The 18,392-nt window shown below is 38.2% G+C and overlaps 1 pseudogene; it reads left to right on the forward strand.

Moving 5' to 3' along the window:
- Positions 1–1,817: 1,817 nt before the first annotated feature.
- Positions 1,818–18,392, forward strand: part of LOC148076032 (membrane-associated phosphatidylinositol transfer protein 3-like) — a 33,475-nt pseudogene continuing 16,900 nt past the window's right edge.

Genomic DNA, 18,392 nt, shown 5'->3' on the forward strand with positions numbered 1-18,392 from the left:
CCAAAGTCCAAGACCAGCTCCTTGGTCTTTGAGGTGTTCAGCTGCAAGTGGTTCCTCTCACTCCAGTCCACAAAGTCACGTATCAGACTCCTGTACCAGTCCTTGCTGTTGTCCCTGATGCATCCAACAATGGCAGTGAAGTCAGCATACTTCTGGACAAGACTCAGCTCGGAGTTGTAGCAGAAGTCTGAAGGATATATGGTGAAGAGGAGAGGGGCCAGTACAGTCCCCTTAGGTGCTCCTGTACTGCATACCACAGTGTCAGACGTAATGTCCTTCAGCCTGACTGTCTGATACTGTCGTCGATCAGTGAAATAATCCGAGCTCAGAGAGTCCACATGCATCCGTGTCAGTTTGTCCTGGAGCAGAGTGGGCTGGATAGTGTTGCAGGCACTAGAAAAGTCCAGGAACAGGATCAACAGAATAGGAGTTTAGAATGATGGAGGACACGTACTGATAATTAGTTGTTATAGAAAAACAATTTTCTTGATACTGCCAATTAGTTTGGGTGAGTTTGGGTAAACTTACATTTTTGTAAAGGTTGTAGAGTTTATCTTAATGTGACAAGAACTGCCTCATTGTATTTGACTTTTACACTCGACTTTGGCTTTTAGCTTAAACTCTTTCTCGTTGGTTATAGTTTACAGTGATTACGATAGGCAAACAAATCAATGGCTAAAAGCCAATCGTATTAAAAAGTTTGATAAATTATTGATTCAAACTCAACTCAACTCAAATATAGATCTGAATGTCATAGGATCAAGACGCCTATGATCCAAGATGGACATAGAATTAAAGGGCAACTAATATAAAAACCCAAATTTCCTAAATCACACGTTTCAAATGTTCAAGTCTTCCTCTCCAAGATGCAGTAAGTCTCTCATCATGACGATGTTTTGAAGTTACTACTATATAAAGTTCTCCCCCATCTGAAATTGCAATGTGGGTGTGGTTGAGATTTACAAGATTTGATTTCTAGAAAAGGCGCTTTACAAATAAGATTACTTTCTTTCTTTCTTAGTTACTTTCTTACTTACTTACCTACTTGCTTGCTTACTTGCTTGCTTGCTTACTTATTTACCGTACTTTCAGCACTATTAGGCATACCAGATTATGAGGCGCAAATTAATGGCCTATTTTAGAACTGTTTTCATAATAGGGTGCATCGGATTATAAGGCACATAGAATAAAAGACACAGTCAAACGTTTGACTGGGGTTGCATTATGCTCCCACTAGATAAAGCTGTGCTAAAGGGAATGTCAACAAAAGAGTCAGATAAAGTCAAACTTTATTAAGCGTTCTGACAAATCTGTTCACTCCCACGGTAACGATGACTGGTGTTGTGAGCAGACAAATGTTGAGTGCGCAGCAGAGAAGTTGAGCGTGTGTATGACAGCTAGAGCGTGTGTGTATGACATGTTGAACGCACGTGTATGACTGGTTGAGCGCACAGCAGAGTGATTGTGCGCCAAAAAAAATTGTTTGGAGTGTACAACAACCAAGACAAATTCGCTCAAAACGGTGGCAGTAATCCCACCCTGTGATGACGCAATGATGTAATCCCGCCCACGGCGTGTCGGCTCAGTCGGCGCAGTTTCAAGAAAGTGTTTGTAAAAAAAGTCACCCACCAGGTAATGTTCATATATAAAGCGCTCCGGATTATTAGGTTAGGTTAGGTAGAACTTTATTGATCCCTCAGGACGTCTCCTTCGGTAAATTGTTTTTTTCCAATTAGACACAGCAATACAGCAATTAAAGTAAAAATAAGAACAAGCTCGAGCGAACCAGGTCTATCACAGCTTCCTGCACTCGAAAGATGGGCAAGGTTGTAACGGCCAGGTATGTCCACGTATTCACTGTACAACATGTTTTACTTTCTCTTGTCATAAATCAGAATCCTCCATCTAAAGCCACCATGATCATCCACCCTATGTTTTGTTTAACGATGCTGAACCCAAGAGCAGACAGAGGCGATGTTCAAGGGAATACAAAAAGGGTTTATTGAATAGGAGGGGAGCAGGTAGTGGATGAGGAAGCCGGAGGAAGAGCGAGGTGGGCGAGCTGGAGTGAGTGATCCGGGTAACTGCAGGTAGAGGAACAAAAGGTTAGATGTGGTCCAAAAAACAACAAGAGACTAGAGTTAGAGAGCGAGGTAGCAAATAACACTGAGCCAGGCACGTATAGTTACCACGGTTGTGCGTAGTACGATCTGGCGCCGACCGTGGGGAATCTAAGGGTTTATGAAGGGGGTTGATTGGGGATCAAGACCAGGTGAGCATGATTGAAGATGAGGACCAGGTGTGAGGTGAGATGACAGGGGGAGTGGCAGACCAGGAGGAGGAAAACACAGCAGACTGCTGTGACCACAACACCCTAGTCACCTTTTTCCTGGTACTTTCATCTCTAACTATCCTCAATCAACTCTGAGCTCCCCACGTTGTATCTGCTGTAAAACTAGGAAATATCTTCTAAACTAGACGAACCTTGATCGTGAAAACTCAGCCATTGTAACAGATTACATGATCATTAACAGTGCAGGTGTGTGTTATTGCAGCTCAAAAAGGCAACTATAGTGCTTATTATTTTTGCTGCAAAGTTAACTCTAGATTGCCGTTTTTGAAAAACTAATTTCTGCTTCCCTTCATAGAAAAGTGGTTCTACACTCAAACTTTATAGGAAACTTACTTAAAATGTTTATATTTATTTCAAAAGCATCTTGAGAGCTTTTGCGTGTGGTATTAAACTGTATAAAAATGTGCATGAGGTTGAATATGTTCATACATTGACCGGTTTATTTCTGAATATTTGAATAGACCGAGTCAACATTCATCAACTGTCATTCCTTCCATTGTGTTGTCATTGAAATATGTGTGCAACATGGTGCAGGTAGTGTCCCTGAATGTTGCTAATAAGTAAGAAAAGAAACAAGTTTTAAGAAGAGTAAGAATAGAGGAAAAGGTGCAGTGCAGTGCAGTGCAGTGCACTGGATGGATGGATGGATGGATGGATGGATGGATGGATGGATGGATGGACGGACGGACGGACGGACGGACGGACGGACGGACGGACGGACGGACGGACGGACGATGAAGCTGATCATGAAGTCAAATATAATAATAATAATAATAATTTGGATTTATTTCTACCTCTGATTCCCTTATCATGATTTGCTACTCCAGGCAAGAAGCCTGTCTCAGGAGCACACAGAGACTTCTACTATGCTTTTGGGAAGAAACTAGAGCACACACAGGAATAATGTATAAAAATCCATTCAAAAACAATAAAAAAAAACAGGTACCCTTAATGATAATGTACTATGATACAAATCACTTAATTTACGTGTAAATATGGGAAAAGTCACACACAGGTTAAAATTCTGAGACCGTCTTCTCCATCTTACACCTTGTACTCATGCATTAAAAGTAGCCTCTTTTTTTATCTTCGCCCAAAACTCTTTAAATATTTTAATCCATTTTACTTAAGCTTCTCATTTTTTTTCCAGAGGTAAAGGTGGATTTCTATTTTACACTCATTTTCATTATTTCATGATCTAACTCTTACACAAGAACTCTTCCTACTGTTTGATTTTTGATTCTGTTGAAGAGGTGGTCTTTATGCATTGATGATGTATTTCCTCTGCAGGTTTGCCTGATGGGTGACTGTGTAGGAGGTGTTTTATGCTTCGATGCATTATGCTTCAGCAACCACCAAAGACCCGGCAGCCCAAACCACAGCAGCAGGAACAACAGCACAGAGAGTCTGAAGGTGGGACTACCAGAGAAAATGCTTTTTGGTGAAAAGGACTTTTTCAGTTATGTCTAAACGCTGCAATGAATGATATCAAGGAATATTTTAGATGTCGGTTTTGTAAGCAAATAAATAGAATGTATTTTAAATACTAATGAATCCATGTTGTAAAAAGGCAATAAAAGATCAATAGATTAAAATATGTATTAAAATAGTATTAAATATGGTTCACATTTGAGCTTATAGGATTAGATATAGCACTTGGATAATCAGTGCTTGGTTCAAATTTAAAATTTGACTTGATCTTTAACTGTTACTGCAGCCAAGTTTTCAAACCGTCCTGCTACTCAGTGAGAAAAGATATTTGTTAAGATTACGGGTAATGCTTTTGGGTTATTGATTCTTCTGCTTCTGCAAATATGGCTGAAGCTGCAGGTGACGAGTTGCCATGGCAATAACAACGCTAAAGTACTTTCACCAATTCAAGTTCATATTGGACAGTTTTACTCAGCTGCCTGTATTGAAAATGTGATAATGTTCTTAAAGCAGGATCTTTTTTAACTTTTCAGATTTAGCCCTGTCTTTTTATTCTCTCTTCTTACTCTGACTCAAAAGGAGTTGTTCGTTACTCGCTTCTCTTCCTCCTAACTCCGGTCTGCTAAAAGAATCGAGTCCAGGTCTGAGTTCAAGCAAGAGACTCAGTAAGCAACTCAGTAACAAAGTGACTCTTATGATGGAGACAGTTTGTCAACAGGCCAGAACAGCTTTTTCTCCAGGTGAGGCAGCACTCATTTCAGACATTGTCTCCAGAATGAAGAACTATCTGTACAACGTGAACCATAATAATGGCACTATAGAACTGGATCTGAAGATTAAGGGTGTCTACTTTGGTTGTGTTTGCTAAATAGTGAATGGTTCCTACTTATATTACTAATCTCTGCTTGTTCAACACTCTAAGCACTTTACACTATGCCCTCATTTACATACGGACGGGGGTAGGCTGTGATGCACCAACTCCCGATCAGGAGCAATCAGGATTAAGCGTCCTGATGAGGGATACAACACGATCATATCTGGAGCTGTGCTTGGACCTGCAACTTCCTAGACACAGCCACTACTCCACTGTATGAGCTATGTTTTCGGTACTAAACAAAGAAGTAGTTTCATTGCAGTATAGTACTTTAAACCATTTTAATGTAAGAATATATGATATTTGTTACATTTGTTGCATCGGGTTACAAAGTTTTGTTTCTTTTTACTGTTAATTACATTATATTATGTGATATTATGTCATTTAACGTACGTTGTACTGTACTGTGTTAAGTTATATTATGTTACCACTTTACATTACTTTATATAATTAATTTAATCATTATTACTTTATGTAATTGTGTTGTACTGTATTGCATTGTATTGTATCATTAAAAAAATGATTGAAGGAAGAACAGGGATAATGTGGGACCATTATCAGTTTATGATTCACTATATCAATCCCATAAACTTGGCAGGCCACACACCCAATAGTAGTGGACCAGCATTTCATTGTAACAACCATGTGTATATCAAGTATATTTCCTGGAAAGTGTCACCTTGTCTCACCTCTCTTTATCAATATTTGGAGCTCGACTGCCCAGCTGCCTCCCCACCTCTGCAGGTCTATAAATAGCTTGTTTGTGTCTGAGCCAGCCAGTGTGTCTGGAAGAGTCCCCCTGCAGGGGAATTTATTTGGCTAAAGGGGTTCATGTTGCTATGTAGCAGCATCGCTGCTGAGACATGACAAGCTCACATCAATCCACTGTCTCTCTTCGTTGTCTTCATTAGGATGCGCCGCACACCTTTCATTTGTAATACTGATGTGTGAGGGAACTGACCTCTGAGCCTTTGTTTCCTCTCTGTACCACTGGTCCATCTCTGTCACAAAGACCGCTCATCAAAGGTCCCTTTTTCTCACACATTAGCCCTCCCGTTTGACTCATGCCTTTCCGCTTTTCACTCAATAGCACACATTTTAGTCTCCACTCCCCTCCCTGTGGCTCACATTTTGGAATTGTATATGAGCAAATGGAGAACCTGGAGAGTCCCACAAAGTAGTGGAGATCTTAGTTTAACAGTGGAAAAACTGAAGCCAACATTCTTAGGACCGGCTCGCTACTACGATATGACCGTCTCAGTCATGCATTCTCTGCATTGTCTACAAGTTTCCCTAGTTAGGCCTCAAGCTACACGACTCATTAATAAAAAAGGACACACATTTAGCTTTATTACAAAACTAACTCAAATTCATCAAGCACTGCTGTGTCAGGACTGTCCATTAAATCTTATTGAGTCTGTTCAGGACATTTTCACATGCAATTGATTCAGTTACAAAACAATATAGACACAAGTCGCTTAGACTTTTGACAACCTTAACTATCACTGTCTACTGTATACATGGTACCTGCCACTTATTTATAGACACATTGGTCTCTTTCTGTGTCCTAATACATTTTCAGATTCCACGTTTTTTTAAAGGTCTGGGTTCTGTTGTTACTGATTCTCAATCATGGATACAAACATCTCACTGACATGTAGACCACAGTCAGGAGAATAGCATAATTGCTACAACAAACAGATTTTCGGAATCGATTCAGGCTGAATTCTAGAGTAAAGATGTTGCAGGCTCTCTGGGAGTGGGAGGCGGAAATCAATTTCCTGGATCTGATTGTTTGATGCCTCTAGCCGTGTCACACAACGCAGTGTTGTTTGTTTCAACGCAACATGACAATAATTTTCCCACTCAGGGTATAAATGTGGTGTGTTTATGTCAAGTTATGAAGCAATCTTCTCCGAGTGGTTCCAAATCATAACCACCTGCAACCAAGCGGCTAGAGCTTACTTCATGTTTTGCATCGTGGGTCTGAGAGGACCACAATTTCATTCATGCTGTGTGTCTTGATAGATGTATATTTGACAAATAAGAACTAGAGTTTCTTCCAATTCTGATCAGCTATAGCATTAGGACCACCTGCTTACTATGATGATGTGTTTCTTTTGACAAGCAAATGCTTTTGGATTCTTTGGAATTCATAGTGTTCTGTGTATAAATTGATCTATCTTTAATTATTACGTCTGGTCTGTGATCAGCTAATAATAATTTGTTTCAATGTGTTGTTTGTATTTCTAAATCTACTGCCTTCTTCACACTAAGCCATAATAAACTACAAAAGCACACATTGAACTCTTGTTAAAGAATTGATGTTGCTTTTATAGTCTTATCACAATAAACATGTAGTCATGCTTTCTGTGGCTCACATGAGCTGGAAGGAATGTGCCCGGTTAGAGTTTCGTTTCTCGAGAAAGTCTTTAAAGACTGAAAATAATGACGTAAACGGTGCCTTTAACCAACAGCTAAAAGCAAATTTTGAGTGGTCTACAAGAGCCAGTTAAACAAGTGAAGCAGAAAAAACACGACAGAGCAAGCGGTGCATACTACATCTGTCACAGAAAAGGTCACATAGCTTGTGAATGTTACCAAAATCCAAAAGGAGGAAAGCCAGGACGGAGATGATGATGACGATGAGGAAAAAGCATTACTAGAGAAAGTAAATAGAGAAAAGACAAAGAAAAGTTCAGAAGAGACAGAAAAAAAAATTACTACGTTCCAGAAATTGAAAAAAATAACTCAAACGAAGCAGCTATTTATTTACTGTCAAATGAAACAGATTACAAACTTAAATCAGAAATTGTACTACTAATTAATGGTCATCCTATGCCAATTTTAGTAGATACCGGAGCGGAACAAACAGTAAACAATTTCCTGAAGGAGACCTCCTGAGGGATCAATAAAGCTTTACCTTACCTTACCTAATCAGTGACATCAATAACTTTACAACAGGAGAAAAAAACATAAGAGTAATGTCAGCAAATGTAATTGTAAAAATCAGCCCAATCAGTGAAATACTGACAAGACAAGATAGTGATTTGATTACTGCAAAAGTCTGGTACAAGATTTGCAAGCAGTAAATGCAGCAGTACAGCAGAGGGCGCCAAATATATCAAATCACATACGTTGCTCAACTTGATAAACTCCAAAAAGGACATTATTGTAGATGTAAGCAATGCTTTTTGGTCCATTCCTTTAGAAAAAGAAAGTCAAGCATGGTTTGCTTTTACTTACAAAGGAGAAAAACTAACTGGGACAAGATTACCACAAGAGTACACTGCAAGTCCAACCATTTTTACCTTAACCAAACAAGGTAGAACAGTGAACCAAGAAAGAAAGGAGCCAAACTAAGTTATACATAGGCCCCGAAGAAAAAACCTGGTTACCAAAATTAAATGGGCTGCGGTATTGAGTCATGGATTGACCCTTGTCTCAACAGGAGACATGGTAGACCAGTTAATGGGATTTATAACACGCACAGGTTTTATTCCTTCTTGAAGAATTTTTGTAAGCAGAAATAACTCCCAAGGTCAATTGAGACTAAAACATGGCTCATTCCCTGATCCAATTTATCCATTTCAGACCATTCCCCTAGATTTAATTCAGTTATCTAAACAGAAAGGTGTTGAATATTGTCTAGTATTTATTTTGTATTTATTCCTCAGTTTGGAATTCTGGAGATCATCAGAAGTGACAACGGATCACATTTTGTCAACGAAGTAATTGATAGCAACAGACATCGGTGACCTGGTCTTCATCAAGGTCATCAAGCGAAAGGCGTGGAACAGTGATCGCTAGGAAGGTCCATTCCGGGTTCTCCTCACCACCCCTACGGCTGTAAAGGTGGAAGGAAAAATCCCCTGGATTCACCTTTCCCACTGCAAACTGCAACATCTTTACAACCCTCCGAGACCTGTTACTGCAGACCACAACTCATCCAAGCAACAATAAGATGCAGGACTTCAAACTACTGAGCTGAGACAACAACAGTGTTCTGACAGGGTTTTTATCGTGCTAGTAACCTCTGAGTACCCTGGGCACTGCAACAATGATTTGTCCCCCTTTTCTACACCCCTTACTCACCACATGTGTGCAGACTGCATACCAGCTGTGTATACTCACTCATGGAAGCGTAAAACAAACCCTGGAAGTTTAAAAAAGCGAAGATGTTTCTGAGTCAGAGTGTCTAAAATAAAAGAATATTGTAAAGTGTATGACCTTCGGCCTCCAGACTAGAACCGCTGCTGCAACCTCTCTTCCACAAGCTGCCTCCGTTCGCCGTGCCGCGATATCAGCGCTACCCACTAGGAGATTGTTGCTCTCTGCTTATAGGTAACCAACACGTGTGTATGTCTAGAAACAATGTAATATGTTGTATTGTATTTCTAGTTCAAAACAAAAAAAAAAGTTAGGTTTGGCATTTGGATGTGTCACCTTTCAGGATTGTGCTGTAATCCTAGTCTAAAGTACCTGAATGCTACCAGAAGTACCAGAGAGTGTCAAACATTCAGGCTTATTTAAGCCCCATAAAGTCTCTCAAAGAAAAAACAGGAATTATTCTTAATTTTCTCAGGCTAAACGTCCTTCAGGAGACAGGCGTGTGAGATTGTAGTCTGCCTCCTGTAGTGATGCCTGTGGGGAGCTCTGCTGTTATGACTCAGTTGTTAACAGGCCGCTGATTTATTTGAAGCATGTTTTTAGAAGACAGATATCACCTGCTCTCCCTGGTCATGTTAACAACTAGAGGAGGACACGCTATGAGAGACAAACCACTGAAATGTTTTTGATTATTCTTCATAACTCAATGTTGAATACCATAACAATTATTCTCTATACTAGACTATCTTTTGATCCACATCTTTGGAACAGATCTGTAAAACAAAAAGTATGAAAACAAATGACTTAATCCTTATTTGGAAAATCATGTTAAAACTTTTTATTTCCTTCATTTGAAAAGGCAAAAAGATTGGATTTTTTAAAACATGATTGTAACTAATAAATACATGATAATCAAACAGAGATTATGAATCGAAACCTTTAGGTCAGTAAGTAGTGCCTTTCACGGACCAGGGTCAAAAATCGGTTAAACAACTAAACAATACACAGTAAAAAAAAACATACAAATTAATAAACTTTAAAAGGTGAAAACAACAAAGTGACAAACACCAGCCCCAAGATAAAATAACAAAAGCCTGCCCAATAAGAATGTCTTAAGCTGTTTCTGAAGGAGTCAGTAGATCCATCAAACACAGAGGGAGAGGAAGATCGTTCCAAAGCTTAGGAGCAACAGCCTGGATGGATTTCTCTCCTCTGGTCTTGAAGCGTGTGATGGATTCTGATGGTTTTAGGTAGAAACGTATTTGTAGTGTTATAAAAACAAAGCCTCTGTTCTCTGTCATAGAGAAGGTGTTTGAATGTTCTATGTCATTAAAAAAACGAAGATACAAGAGTTATAGGACTGCAACATAGAGTGCAATTTTAGTTTATGTTTTCTCGACAGTCGTCATATCCTGTCTATCTTTGTGCCAATAAGTGTCGTCTCTGGTGCCGCTGATAGTTGTGGGTCATGATTTTGTTGATGGTTTCTTTGTGTGTGTTTGTGATGAGTGACTAGAAAGTGTTTTTGTTGTCCTGGTGCAAAGGACAGGTTAACAGTTATGTTAATAGTGTTCTGTTCATCATTTATAATTTGTTCTATCCTGTATGATGTATTTCCTAGTATAATAAGATGTGTTTACATCTTCTATCTGAACCAGGAGCAAAGAAACACTTACACTAATGATTATTCATCATTTACTGTCAAAGTGTTTATTTTACATTATATTTATATGTTTTAAGATTAAATAATTTGTTATACTGTTTCTTTCATGGTATAGGCAGATAAATGTACTGACACAAAGAGCCCCAACAAGAACATTTTTCACCAGCTTCCACTGTGGTCCATGTAAACTAAAATCTGAACAATACATTTCAAAATGTTGCCTTATATCCACATCATGGTAAGTTCTTTGCCGAACCTCTGATGATCTGATAATTGAATCATGCTCAGCCAATTGCAAATCAGAACGCTGAACACCTTTCAGTGTGAACACTGAGGCAGAAATTCGAAGTTGCAGCAACAGCAAAATGTAATTAGCTGTCTGCATTTCTTTTCCTTTGATCAAGCCTGCATGCTGTCAAATGATATGTTCAATTAGGGAGCGCAACTGTAGAGAAAACACACATATTGTTTCTTCACTGTAACTTGATAATCAGCTGATATGATGGCAACAATGCAATAAGACCTGAGTTTTAATAAATACGTTCATAGAGGGGAGAAGCCGTCGTCATTGATCTTGAGCTTCAAATATACATGTTTCAAATGTTGAAGTCTTCCTCACTAAGATACAGTAAGGTTTTTAGAAGTTATTACTATATAAAGTAGCGAAACGAGAGGTTATAGAGAGTGCATTAAGAGAGTCCATTATGATGTAATAATGGGCCTCACTCCTCCTCCAGTCAGCTGTTATCATGGCCGCTTTGTTTATACAACAAGACCCTTGGAGGTAGAGTTTCAGATGACAGTGCCATTGAACTTGCTTGCAAAATCTTTAACCATTAAAGTTTTGCTGTTTTCGTTTGCTGTTTCTGTTTTGATGAATGCTGATGATCACGTAATAACTTAATAACTCACCTACATGTTTCGAGTGGAAAAGGGTAACTTCAGGTTTTAAGCGTTTTCCGAGTTGCTGATCATATAAAGCATTAAAGTGCAGAAGGAGTGAACACAAAGTAAGTAAGTAAGTAAGTAATATTTATTTATATAGCGCTTTTCGAGACCAGGGTCAAAGAAGGAAGTTTAGAATGAAATAAAAGGAGAAAAAAAGTCAGGTGGTTGTTAAAATCATTCCTTCGTCCTGAATCGTTTTTTAGTCCCTAAAAGTCAGTTGGATTGAACACTGCCCTGAGAATAAATCTTTGTTTTGATACTGAGCACTATACATTTTTCTGATAACACGATGCTCAGCATGAGTCTTTTATTAGGCAAAATAACAGCCCTGATTCAACAATTGACGCCTGTACAATCACCTCACTTTCCTCCGCTATTTCTCTTTTTCTCCACAGCCGAGAGCATCCAGGGCCATCCAAGTGTGTTTCTCGATGGTGAGCAAACTCATGGGGCTTTTAACTTCTCTGAGATCAACCCTGAGGAAGCGACACAAGACAGGCGACGGCGGGCGAGCGTGACCAGCGTGGAGAGTGAAATGTCGATCTGGTCGATCGGTCAGCTTGGAAACACCGTTGCTAACAGTGAGTGGGAGGAAGTTAAATTCATAGCTCAGTTTTTTCACTGATGAGTGCACTTGGACTTGGCAAATATGGGGGTGATCATTTCTAAAAGTACACACAATCCTATTATATTAAGCCACAATTTTACGTAATTACTGAATTAGCGGAGAATGTGTAGTGAGTCACAGCCACAGTGATAAAAAAAGGTCTGTCGACACCTGCTGCTCTAACACTATGAATGAACCACCTTGTCGCAATGACTATATAATATATTTGTGTTAGAGTGAACATTTTGTCTATTCAAGGATTGAGACTCAATGGACAGTCTTTTGGGATTTAATGGCCATCGTGTAGTAATTCAGTTTAGTTACTTGTCATCTTTTTGATAAGGAACAAAATGAGATTCTCACATTGTAAAATGTATTCTAATGATAGAAAAAAATGCAGGCAAAATCTTGCAAAAAATACATACATGCTTACACATTTATTAACACTTCTGCATGAGTGACAACTTTAATTAGAGCTGTCAAACTGAAAATAATAATATTGTAAAAAGAGTGACCATCTATTTCCTTTCAGGCAAATTACATTTGAATAAATGTTTTAATTAGCTTGAATTTCAGTGGGTGTTTGTAAAATGGTATTTTATTTTTATTGTTGATTAAGTGGTTCAGATGTTTTATGTTTTTGTTGCATCCCTTTTTTCCAATCATGATGGAGTTTGTTTGGGAAAAAGTTGCAAAGTTACATAAAAAACAGAAGGAGTTTGTTTATCAGTAAATGTGTTGTGTTTTAATAAGGTAGGTTAATTTATGTGTTGATCAAACATTAAGTAACTGGTAGCCTGCTGTTCTGAAATAATAATCCACAAACCCGACACAAAATGAAAAACAGCAATAAGACCTTCTTTATACTAAACTTAGCGACTCAAAGCTGTCAAGTGTCGAACAGGAGACAGTATTTTAGGCTTACAACATTAGGTTAGTCATTAACACACACAAAGAAGATAACTCATGACAAACAACGTTAAGCGAATGATTACAGACTAAAAGAGAGTTACGGGACAGAAGGATGGTTTCACAGCAGCAATAAGCAGGGAGACAGAGGTAACAAGTGTGTCGGAGATGAGCAGGAGCAGGATTGGGGCAGGTTAACTGGAACAGTAGTGTAATACCAAGTGCAGTGACAAGACCCAAAAGCAAAAAAAAACAAGGAAAAAGCAAGAAAGACACACAAAAAATGTAAACTTAGGGAAATCCAAAAAAAAAAAAGCCTGAAGGAAACCAAGTAGCAGTGACATGACTGTTTGCAGAAAAAAACACCTTGCACTCCTGGAAAATATTTTAGAATTTGATTTGACTTTGGTTAAAAGGGATATATCAACTTCTCATTTACACTGAGAGAAAGGTTAAGGGTCTATCAGAAAATAGAAATATTTTTGTAGGTAACATATAAAACATGTATCAAGGCAGCATGTTCTCTACACCTACCATCCCACCCATTACCTCATCCAACGCAAACTCAAAAAGTAAAATCTCAGGTTATGTTTTCAACATTTGTCAAATCTACACCAGGATTTATGGTGTTTCCTAAAACTATCATTAGCTATGGGAACATAAAATTACTTCAGAATGTTCTTTTGGAAAATGTTTTTCTATCGAGTAGTATTTTAAATGAATCAATGAACATTAGACATTAGAAGCAAGATGCTTTCTTGTCACATTCCTTGCACTTTGTCTACTAAGGATCCAGTTGTCTTGAAAAGCTTTTCAACATAAGTGCATCTTGTTTGCAGTTCTTTCACATTTCCGATAATGATGTATTTCAATGTGATTTAGATTCTGCTCATTCGGTGGATAGCTTGGTTCTTGACTGAACTATCATCCCAGTAAGCCATCTTCTGGGGAGAAGGTATATCTGTATCGCTTATAATGACTACCTTGAAGTGGGACCTTTTTCTTTTCAAGCAGTCGCATTAAGCCATGGCTTTATGAAAAGTAAGTAAGTAAGTAAAGGTTATTTGTAAAGCACCTTTCAAGACCAGGGTCACAAATCGCTTAAACAATCAAAAACAATACACAGTTCAAATATATACTTTAAAAGGCCAAGACACATAAGACAAACACAGGAGTCCCAGAAAAACAGGGAAAAGCCTGTACAAATAAGAATGTCTTAAGATGTTTCTTGAAGGAGTGAGTAGATTTCTCTCCTCTGGTCCGGAAGCGTGTGCATGGAGCCATCAGTAGTTTCTGATGTAGAGGGAGCCTGCCCATGAATAGCTCTGAAAGTAATAACCAGAATTTTAAAATTGATACTGAAAGAAACTTGCAGCCAGTGAAGAGTTTTAAGAAATGGGGAAATGTGAGTTCTTCTATTATAGCAGGTCAGAATTCTCGCTGCGGAGTTTTGTAAAAACTCCAGGCGAGACAGCTCCTTGTTGACACGAAAATAAACTGTTACAATAGTCTAAATGAGAAGACACAAACACATGGATTACAAGCTTCAGAGCGTGTGCTCAGATACTAAAATGTGATATTTTGTTTGTGGTCCACCAAATGTCAGCTGAACAAAGGCAACCAGTTAAAGGTTTAGTTCACCCAAATTTCAAACTTCACTCATTTTCTACTCACCCTCATGTTGACTAAGGTTTGGAATTTAAGAGTAATCTGTTCCTTTTTATAGTTATAGGCAAAAAGTCCACACATCCATTTTAATAAGCAACATGATCCCAGTGGACGAACTTCCTCCGAAAACATATACCTTCATACTACTCGTCTGTAATGTCCATCTTGATTATATTGAAGCCTTGATGAGAATTGTTCCGTAAAAAATTAAACAACTTTATATTTACGCTTGTTTGTGGCAAAGTTTCTCTCTTCTCTTTTTCTCTGGGAGGTTTTTGATCTGGAGCAACCGTTCGGTTAAAACAGAGAACAAAAATTTACAATTCTGTTTGATTTTTGAGTCAAGAGAATTAATGGGTCAGTTGTAGGTCAGAAATCCTACAGACAGAGCTGTAAACAAACTTCAGGAAGGTCCCTGTCGAGACATTTGCATTCGTATCCTTATAGATAAAAAGGGAAGTTGAGTTTGAACTGCCTCTGGCATTGTTTGCATATTTTGTTCACAAATAACCTCGTCCACTTTTATCTTAATACAGTAAATCCCCGATATGGAAAATGACAAAAGTGAAGTTAGTACTTCAGTACTTGTCCCTCATTTACTTGTCTTAATGAAATCATTAATTTGATATATTCTTTTAAACTTTAATGTGCATTATTTGATCAGAGGAAATGTATGTACGAGCTCACTTTTTGAATGCTCTTTGGAAAATGAATGCAGCATCCTGATGCCGTAGTCTTTATGACAGTAAGGATGATGTCAGTTACATAAATGGATCACCACCTGAGTGAAGAACAGTTATGAAGTGGTTGTTGCAGTCTCACAGCACTGAGAAACATACATAATACATTGCATTATATGAGAAGCTATCCAAGCTAGCCACTGTTGCCTACGGGTAGATAAAACGACATCAGAAATGCAACACAAAGTTAGTTTTCCCATCCAACTCGTCTGGATTATCTTTCCTACCTTCTTTCTCTTCCTTACCACATCCATTACATTTATTGGTTGACCTCTACCTTTCCCTGGTGTTACCATCTTTATCCTTTTTTGTCATCATATCTGTGTTCAAACCGTCTATCCTCTATTCATCCGAATTACTCTGATTTACCTCATCTTTTCCAGTCACTCCCAAAGAAAACCACTGTAACTCTACTAACTCTGACTTTAGTCTTTGTGTCAGCTGTCTCTTAACATACGTTATGGCAGCTCTCACTCCTGTCCTATACAACTTCTCTTTCACTCTTGCAGCTACTCACTATACATGTTTTCTCTATCTGTTCTTCCTTGTCTCACTATTTTTGATACTCCGGATGATTGTCTCCAAATACCTGGTTTGTCAGTCTTCTCCTTCCCCCATTCACTCTTTGCTCCTACTGATCTTGAGAAAAGGGAAGGCTTTTTCTCGACTTCCTACTTCAAATCACTATATCTTCAGCAAACATCATCCTCAATGAAGGCAGCTCTACATTTTGTTAGTTATCATGATTGCAAACAAGATAGAGTCTGGTGTCATCCTTGAATAAACTTCAGAAAAACATTTTGTATAATATTAATTCATATCCTTCATGGTCTTTCATACTGTGCCATAATGCAATTCACATGTGAATATATTGACAAGTCCTCACCATCAGTCCATCTTTATTAATGATGAATGGAGTGAATAATATCACATAAGCAGTCTTTTGAAAATATGCACAAACTCTCAGGAAGTCAGGATGCAATGGTGACTCATGCTGACTCATGAAAAGCCTCCAGTGATATCAGACCTCTTTTATAGTTCGGCCTTGATGATGTATCATTGGCAGGAAGTGAGACTGTGCACGACGCACGGAGCCAAACAAAGAAAAGGTCACAAGAGACATTTGGTGGAGTTAACGGCCATCAAGGCTTTAAGGATTCACCTCATACACCACCGTTGAGCAACTGGCCAGCAGGTGTCATCACAATTATATTGAGCATGTTAGACACCGTCACAGCAATTCCATGGCAAATATGAAATCCTGCACTTTTGGATGCTATTATTGACAAAAGTGAATGGCAGGACTGGCAGCTGCAAAAGTCAGATCAAAAAACCTTGAGTGGGTTTAAGTTCTGCAAAAGGGCTCGACTAAACCGAACCAACGCAATTGGAATTCTGCCGTGATGACTTTAACCAGAGAAATGTTTTAGTGACTTTTTTTTAAATTATAATTTAATTTTTTTTTAAGAAGTATGAAAGCATACTAAAAGTGAGTGAAGTGAAGCTTTGCAATTATCTATCTTTGTATTCTTATCATGTAAAACAGGTGATAAGGAGAAATTCCTGAAAAAATTACATTGACAGAGTGCTTTAGAATTTTCACTAACAGCCTTATTTTCAGCATCTGATTACTTGATATTATTATTAGTTTACACTGATCTTTTTTTCTTTCAGTTGATCTGTCCAGGTTAATTAAGCGTTTGAGTCTTCCTCTCCAAGATGCAGTAACTCTCTCATCATGAAGATGTTTTGGCGTTATTACTTATAATACTAGATAGATATAGATATAATACTAGTTCTCACCGGTCTGAAATCTCTGCGAACGAGAGGTTACGTGATAATGGCTTCACTCCTCCAGCCGAGCTGTAATCACATCCCGCTTTGATTATGCAAAAATATATATATTATGCTGTGAGTGGTCAATGCTTGACCAACACATCAACACAGATTAGTTGCCCTTTAAGCAGACTTGAATCTCAAACTGTAGTTTGAATCAAAAATTGTATTTAAAAATGGGCGACTCTGAGGCACAACCATGTGATTCTGGTCGTTGTTTAGATGCTCTCCAGCACTGTATAATGTAACAATTCAAGTGCTGGAACTATTCTATCAGATGGTGTTTGACTGTTCTAGTTAGGATAAACCTTCAAGGAGTTTTGGTAATTTGAAGTGTCAATATTTTCAGCCGCGACTGACCGTCAATAGAGGGTTGAACCAGATCGATGCTAATTAGTCTTGGTTTTTTCCTTCTCAGCTCATGCGTTGCGACTATGTGAAGACACAGGAAGCTGACAATCTGGACTCTGCTCCATTCTCTCCCTCCAGCCCGAGAGAAAAATGGCTCAGAAGAAGTTAACACGTTAAACTGCGGGTATGAAAGTTTTTACTTACTTTACAAGTAACTTTACAGCACATTAACTCCTGAGAGTGTGAATGTTCATGTCCCTCTAAAGCACAATCTTGACGTCTAAACATCCTCACCTTCACTTTGAGAAACTTAAGCTGGCAGACTACATCTGTTATTTGATTCTGCTGAGACCTTCAGTGCTGAAAAGTCCAGTCACTTCAAACCAGTGAAAGCCTCTTTCATCCTCAAGACAACAATTTAGCGTTTGTGCTCCTGCTAAAAATAGGCTCTTACAAACAGAGCGCCATACAAACATCTTTATTTTTCCTATTTCTTTGCCACATTATTCACCCGTCCTTGGCTTAGTTCAGTGCTTCTCAATTATTTGCTGTTAGGCCCCCCTAAGAAGAAGTAAAAAATTTCGCGCCCCCCCCCGAAATATACAAATATACGCTGCCACCGGAAATAATATCATTTGTCAATAAAATTGCACCTCTGCATAACATTATATTCTTATTAACATTAAGGAAGACTAAATAAAGAAATATGGATCAATTTAACAAATAATTACTTTATTAACACAGTAGAAACAACTTAAAGAGCATAAATTTAGTGCAAATATAAATATAATATATAAATATAAATAATAATTAAATGAAATTGACCAGCAACATTAACTCAGGAGCACAATATATAAAACAATTTGAACCAGCTGATACTGAAAAATAAAGACTATAATCAA

Source organism: Callionymus lyra, chromosome 7 (assembly GCF_982586985.1).
Source record: "Callionymus lyra chromosome 7, fCalLyr1.hap1.1, whole genome shotgun sequence".
NCBI lineage: Eukaryota > Metazoa > Chordata > Actinopteri > Syngnathiformes > Callionymidae > Callionymus > Callionymus lyra.